This window comes from Physcomitrium patens, chromosome 18 (assembly GCF_059467195.1).
Source record: "Physcomitrium patens ecotype Gransden chromosome 18, ASM5946719v1, whole genome shotgun sequence".
Taxonomy (NCBI): domain Eukaryota; kingdom Viridiplantae; phylum Streptophyta; class Bryopsida; order Funariales; family Funariaceae; genus Physcomitrium; species Physcomitrium patens.
In genome coordinates this window covers 8,974,297-8,982,762 of record NC_143427.1, presented here as the reverse complement: position 1 = coordinate 8,982,762, position 8,466 = coordinate 8,974,297, and positions in this window count along the sequence as shown.

Genomic DNA, 8,466 nt, shown 5'->3' with positions numbered 1-8,466 from the left:
GAAGACTGAGGCTATCGCTGCTGAAGTCAGTGTTGTACTGGTGAATCGGGATTTTTAAATGAAGTGGGTTTGAATACTCTTGACTGTTTTGTGAAATCGAGTTACGTCTGTGATTGAAGGATTAAAAGGGTGTCTATAGGATTGAGTATGCGGAGTGAATGAAATTTATTGGGTTTATCTAACAAGACAGTCAGTGGATACAAGATCGTAAGTACAAAGGAGTATTGAAGGTTAACAGTTTGGGTTGTACGGGGTTCTCTGTAACGTCTAGAGACCTACCGGCTGGGGCAAAAAGGACTCCGACAAGCAGTCGAAGAGCACCCGTATAGATTTACGGTACATTGTTGCAGTCGTTTATATTCCAGCAGTCAAAAACTGATAGACTGCTTGACTATCGGCAAATCTCCATACTACCTTCTACAGCCAGACGCCCGACGCGTTCTCGAGCAGGAAAGCACGTAATACGACAACGTCGCCACGTAGCCCCTAGTTAGATAGTATATATAGAGACAAGAGTGAAGGCTTCTTCACTCTTGTCAACTCCTTTCTTGCTTCTAGTCTAGTTTCAAGGGTCTCTAGTTTTCTTGTCTTTTGGCAATAGCCATTCTAGTTTCTCTTTCAATATATATACTTGTTTATATATATTTTGTTACCTCTCTTTGAGTGAAGGCTCACTTGTCTAAATTATTTTTTCATCGAGTTCTTGTCCTTGACACCTATAGAAGTAGACAATAATGAAGAATTTGAAGTAGAAGAAGTCTTAGATTCAAGGCGACACCAAAATAAATTGGAATATCTTATCCATTGCTGCGGATATGATATTAATGAATGCATATGGGAGCTAATAAAGAATCTTGTAAATACAACAAAGGTAGTGGAGGCTTTTCATCGATAACATCCATCAAAATTAAGATAAAAATCTTATAAAAGAAACAAGATTTAAGCAAGATAATATTCTACTTTCAATCCTTGTTTGTAGCTTTTTTGTAGTTGTGACATTGAAAAGATGAAAGACCAACAACCAACGGATTCAACTAAAGAGCCTTCGTTTGTTGACTTGCCAGATGAGACATTACGATTGTCACAACCTTCAAGATGATGCAATGAAGATGAAGATCCTCAAGAACAACATATTCTTCCTCGAATAGATGGCAAGGTTCAATGCATTTGGTATCATGACCTTGGAAGGGACTCTTGATGTTTGGTGATTTTACAAGAGGTAGAAACAACTCCTAATGGTATTCTAAATATTTTATTTGAAAGAAGTAATGAATGCCTCAATAATGATCAAATAATTAGGTGGTCTTTCTATCTTGATATGAGATACTATTAATGGTTGAGAAGCCCTATCAATCATCTTTGAAGAGAACAAAGATCAGAGTATGTGACAAATACAATTTGCCACATCTTAAACTTCCTCGACATGTGATCATTGCTCCTTGTAGAACTCGTTCTTAGAAGGGAGGGTAATGTCACAGATATATATTTAGTATAATTATTACGTAAGTAATATGAATAGGTAGAAGTAGATAAAAATAGATTAATTTCATAATATCTTCTAGAAAAGCTTTTTAGAAGCTTCGTAGACGTTGCTTTGACTTTATATGTATTTTTACTTGATTGATAGGTTAAAAACTTGGTCAACAAGTTAATCACATGCCACACATGTTGATAGCTTATAAAACAAGCTAATCATGTGGTGCTGTCACGGACATACATATAATTACCTATATGAATAGATAAAAGTATGTAAAAGTAGATAAAAGTAGGTTAATTGTGTAATATCTTCTAGAGAAGCTTCTTAGAAGCTTCATAGACGCTGCTTTGACTTTATAGGAGTCTATAGTTGACTTTTAGGTTAGAAACTTGGTCAACAAGTTAGCCATGTGCCACACATGTTGGAAGCTTAAAGAACAAGCTAACTACGTGGTCCATCCATAGAAAACTTGCCTTGCAAGCAAAAGCATGTGGCCTAGAAAGTCAACATATATTGGAGGTCTTATAGAACATCGCCACGTGGCTTCTAGTTAGATAGTATATATAGAGGCAAGAGTGAAGCCCTCTTCACTCTTGTCAACTCCTTTCTTGCTTCTAGTCTAGTTTCAAGGGTCTCTAGTTTTCTTGTATTTTGGCAATAGCCATTCCAGTTTCTTTCTTAATATACATATTTCTATTTTGTCCTATTTCTTTTTGAGAAAAGTCTCACTTACTCTTTAGCTTTCATCGAGTTCTTGTCCTTGACAGGTGCCCACATAGAAAACTTGCCTTGCAAGTTAAGATATGTATTGTACAAAGTCAACATATTTTTATAGGTCATATAGAACATTGCCACATAGCTTCTAGGTAGATAGTATATATAGAGGCAAGAATAAAGCCTTCTTCTTTCTTGTCAACTCTTTTCTTGCTTCTAGTCTAGTTTCAAAGGTCTATAGTTTTCTTATCTTTTGGTAATAGCCATTCCAATTTCTTTCTTAATATACATATTTAGTTATTTCTATTTTGTCATCTTTCTTTGAGAAAAGTGTCACTTGTTTATTTTTTTTTTATTAAGTTCTTGTCCTTGAAAAAAATATGAAATATATTTTTTTAGAGATATCTCATAAATAAGATTTATAGATAAAGAAGATATGTTTCAAAATTTTTGTCATTATGCTTAAAGTCATTAAGCTAAGGCTACTATGAAATCTTTGATAAAATTGAAAGATTTAAAAAAAATACTCGTAGCATTGATTGATTATGGTTCTATAATTAATTTGATATTAAAAAAAATTTATAAAAGAGAAAAATGGCTTATTGATATTGAATATGGATAGATAATAAGAGCAGCAAACAATTCAAGGGAAGATTTGTATAGAACTCATTTAAATATGAAGGTGATGTTAAGAGATATTATCCATGAACAAAAATAATTTAAGCAAGATATGTTTATATATCTTATTATATTAAAATAATTATATATTATTAGTATAAAAATAGAAACAAAGATTATGAATGATGGTTTGGTCTATGAAAGGATAAGAAGTCAAGATGGAAAGAAGGCGGTATAATTTTAAATGATTTGTGTAATTCATCAAAGTAGGGTTGCAATAGTAGAAGAAGTAATGGATTTTTGCCTAATAGAAGAACTAAGGCCATTATAGGATTATTAAAGGATGGATATTTTTTATTAAAAAATATAAATAATTCAAAAAGAATAGAAAGAAAAAATATCAAAAATATGAAACATGAGTTTAAGAAATGTGGAGTAATTGATGAAGATGAATACATATTAGAGATATTTAAAAAATCTTATTTTAGTAATACTATGGATAATTTATAAATATTATTGGATTTTGAAGGTAGTGATAAGATAATAAACATGCATTCTAAGAAATTTTATGATGTAATGAAAGAATATATGGATAAGTATGAAATGAAGCTGAATACAAAATATAAGACTATTGCAAAGAAGGTTAAAGAAGTGTCATTGCCACTACTATTGAATTTTGAAGAAAGAATTGAAAAGGCTTCCATGCAATCCAATTTAAAAGATCCAAGAAATATAGGTCATGAATTTAAAGATGATTTAACATTAAATGATTTAAAAGTTGGATGTGAATTTTTTTTGATAAGGTATAAAGAAAGATATCTTTAAGAAATTCATTCACAACATAGTAAGGTATTTGTATTTGAATTACATAAAATAGAATGCATTGATCTAAGTATTGTAATATCTATGATTATTTTCACAATTCTACATGAATCATGAAATTTGAGGCTAATATTAATTTCAAAGGCTCATTTTTTAAAATTAGTCAAATTATCTAATGAAAAAATTACAATAGAAATTTTAGAACCATCTATTACACTATATTCTAATTGGTGGTTCATAATACCTAAGAAAAATTGCACATTGAGGTTGATTCAAGATATAAAATTAATAAATAAGGTAACTATTAGAAATATAGATTCTAGTCCAATTATAGATGAGATTGCAGAGGTATTTATAAGAAGAGTAATTTATTTTATGAGAAAACTTTATTTAAGATATGATCAATTTTAATTGATAATACAAAGTAGAGATCTCATAACTATAAAGATACTACTAGGAATTGTAAGAATGTATACATTACTATAAGAGACTACAAATTCTATGGCACATATGATAAATTGAATGCATAAGATATTAAGGAATTTTATTCTAAGAATAATAATACTTTTTCTATATGTTATGCCAATTAAGGGATGTAAAGAAGAAAAAAAAGATGGAACATTGTATTCAAAGGAATGTAAAAAATTTGTCACTGATTATATTGATAATTATGAAAAGGTATATAGAAGAAGTTCACTTAAACTTATCAAAAGCAAAATCAACAATTGAAGTAAAAGAAGTTTTGGTAATATGGTACATATGTAGATTATATGGATGCAAGCTAAGTATAAAAAAAGTTGATATTATTAAAAAAGTAAAAGAATGTACAAATACAATAGAAGTCAAGAGATTTTTAGAAGCATGTATTTTCTATCATATACAAATAATTCATTTTTCATATATATCAGATCTATTATATAAGTTATTAAAAAATAATAAAAATTTTCAATAGAAAAGAGAACGAAAGAAAGTCATGAAAAAATTGAAAGAACTTCTTTTTTCACCTCTAACTTTGATAAAAATAAATTATGAATGTACAAGGCTAGTGATATTAACAGTTAATACAAGTCCAATTGAAATAGGTTAGACAGTTTGAGAGAATGATAAATAAGGGAACAGATATGTAATAAGGCTTGGAGCAAAGTTTTTAAATGCTAATAAGAAGATATTTGTACAAATCAAAAGAAAATTATAGAATGTGGTAATAGCCATTGAAAAATGAAATAAAATACTTAATTAATACATCACTAGTTAGAAAAACAAATTGTCTACCTTTATTGGGTATGGTTACAAGTTGTTTAACTTCTAATATTTTTATATTAAGATGGATAGTATATATTAAATCTATAAATCTAGAATTTAAATACATTGATAAAAAAAAAAATTATGAATATGTTATCAATAATAAGATAATACAATGAAGAAGATATAATTGATTTGGAAGATGATGTGGATACAAATTTTTATACTAATATATTATCAAAGAAAGAAGGTGCATGTTTGAATACACCATTTGAAATATTTGTAAGACATTTATATCAAGGAGAATAAAAAGATATTAGAGAGAATTTAAATATATTAAAGTGACAAGAAGATTAGATAAATTAAAAATTTAAGAAAATCTGTTAGAAAGCCTATGGATATTTTTTACATGATAGATATTTATGGAAGTATTCAAAGAGAAGAAAAAAAGTACTTCAATGGATTATATGTGATTTAAAAGCTTAATAAAATATTATTAAGGAATTTTATGAAAGTTTATAGTTGGAAATTGGAATATTTGTACAACATTTATTAAGGTGAAAGAAAAATATTGGTAGAAGGATATAGACAAAGATATAGCAAATTTTGTAGGATCTTGTAAAACTTCCTTAGTATATTCTAACATTTGACATCAAGATGAATTACATCCAACATATCTTTTAGCTTTATATTACAAAGTATGTAGTGGATTTAGTGGTAATGCTTATAGGACTTGGATAAATAAAGTATTTGATACTTACACAAGAGAATTTATCAAATATGATTAAAAGATACTAAAAATATATACTGATTTATATTAAAAGATGTTATTTATTACTATGGTTTTATTGGAAAAATTAGAGCTAATAGGAATGAATTGGATATAAAAAAAGCACAAGAATATTTTAGTAGAATATGAATTAAACTTTATTTAACAACAACATATAATTTAGAAGATAATGATAAGAATAAGTATGGAAATTCTCCTATTATTAAGGCATTAATTAAGATATGCAATAGTAAAGCATATCAATGGCTCAAACTACTTCTATTTGCATTTTGGATTGTGTGAATCATCAAATTAACTTACTTATTGTTTTAGGATAAAAATATATATTTAGAATGCTTTAAATCATAATATATAGTGAATAGTATAAAAATCCTTAGAGAAATAGAGAATTAGAATGTTAGTGGTGGAAATGGAATCTTAGTAAATATTAGAGGCAATTATCTTCGTTGATTTAGTATTTTATTTATTATTGAATATTAAGGATTATTTATTGAGACCAATATTTATATTTGTTTTTTATCTATATTTACTACTTATAAAAACTATAAATGTTAGTAGTTAGAAGAATCATGAGAAAGAAAATTATATAATTTTAATTATTGATATAAAAAATAGGATTTAAAATGGATTTAAATTGATTTTTATTATTATAAAAAATCATCAAGGTAGAAAAATATAGCTTTAAATAGATATTAGAATTATAGAAATATTATAATTTTTTTAGAATTTATTAAGAATTTATTTAGTATTTTTTAGAAATTTTTAGAGCAATTTTTAAGATCTTGGTAAAAATGAGTTTTATCACTCTGGAAGCCTTTATGAAGAAATGGAGCAAGATTTGAAGGCCACACAGGGATTATAAGCTAATTTGGTATTTTTAAATACCATGGTGAGGTCAAAAATGAAAAAATTTTGGTCCTTCTAGTAGAAAATAGGAAGACCAGAAGCTAGTATTGTCCTTGTAAGAAGAGGAGTGCAAAAGTCCCATATAGGATGAAGCACCTTGAAGGTAGTTAGGAGGATAAGACTAAGGCTTCGTGGCCTCTCTTAGACACCCTTATACACTACATGTGAGCCTTCGTGAGGCTCAAACCCTTGATCTATAAGAAAGTTACCTTTGAAATAAAATATTTTCACTTCACTTTTTAATTATTTATTGTATATCTTTAAAACTTCATAAATTATTCATAGTAATGCGGATTTACATTTCTCTTGTGTCATTGAAAATACAATAAAACTACTTATCTAAAAATATAACTTTTAATTTTTAATTTTATATTTTATTAGATAAAAACATAGTGAACAGATTGTGACTTAGTTTTGGGTGTTGCAATTGCTTTATGTCATTTATTTCAGTTGCTTTGTGGTTGTTCTTCTTTTGTTCTTGTTATTTGCTTACTTCACTTCACATCACCAATTAGAAAAAACTCTTAATTGAGTCCATCTTGTAACATAGGTTGAAGAGTGAAAATTTATACTCATTGGTTGATTATACAATTCATAGTTCAACAATAAATTATATGACTTTTGAATTAATGTATGGGCAAAAATCAATAATACCAATAGAAAAAATGGTACATACATAGAGTATTTTAGCTTAGAAGGATGATTCAATAGAAAAGAACTATTAGCATTATAAATTTAATAATTAGAAAGATGACCTAATGATATTAAAGCAACAATAGAGAGATTAAAAGAAGTACAAGAAAAGAATAAAAAAAGATTTGATAAAAAAACATCGACTATGATCTAAAATAAATAAAAGTAGAAATTGGATGTTAATTAATGATAGTAGCTTGAATAATCAATATAACAAAATAAAGAAGTTTATAAAAAAATGATTTAGACCTTATATTATCAAATAAGTATATGATAATAGAATATACTTGTTAGAAAAATTTGATGGTATAAAATTAAAGATATCTATAGTAAGTAAGAAAATTAAATTATTTAAATAAAGAAATAATGATATTTATTTTAATAAAAAAATCTATTATAAGACATTGATATTGAAATAAAAGAATAAATTGAAGGTCAAGAATATAATCAAGATAAAGAACATAAGCTTGGTGGTGGCATGATGTAATATGATAAATGAATAAAAGAAAGAATATAATATTATATTATAAAAGATCTTATTTTAAAATATTATAGCAAATTATCTTAGAAATATAGATAATAATCAAAAGATAATAAAATTAAAGTATTAATATTGTTTTTTTATAAAATAGGCTTTTATTTATTTTATAGAATCATAAATAAGGTAAAAAAAATTATATTAGAAAATTAAATAATATAAGTATATATAAGAAAGTATTAAGAATAGATTAAAACAAAATTCACTATAAAAAGCCAAAAATTGATACTCATAGAGGACCAATTGTCAAGATAGATCAAAATCAGATCCCAAGGTACAAAATAGTATACTTATAGTGACTATATGATTCTTTCATAAATTATAGAAAGAAATTTGAGAGCATACTTAATGAAAGATTTTTTGGCATTGGTTTTATGTCACTTGAATCAATATTGAGATTGTGAAAAAATTTCAAAGTTAGTAATGTTCTTAGTAGAATTAGAGTTTGAAAAATAAAAATATGTCTACAAATTTGAGATTTTCTTGAATTTTTTAGTATATGTATAATTGAAATTTTGGCAGTATATTGGTGTGTTAGTTTTGAATGTATATAAAAATTTTAAAGTCGATCAAATAATTAGATTGAAGTATATGAAGGTTTTTATGGATTGAGGTCTCTAATATTAGAGTTTGAAGGTCAATAAGTGTTTTTAAGATCTTTAGCAA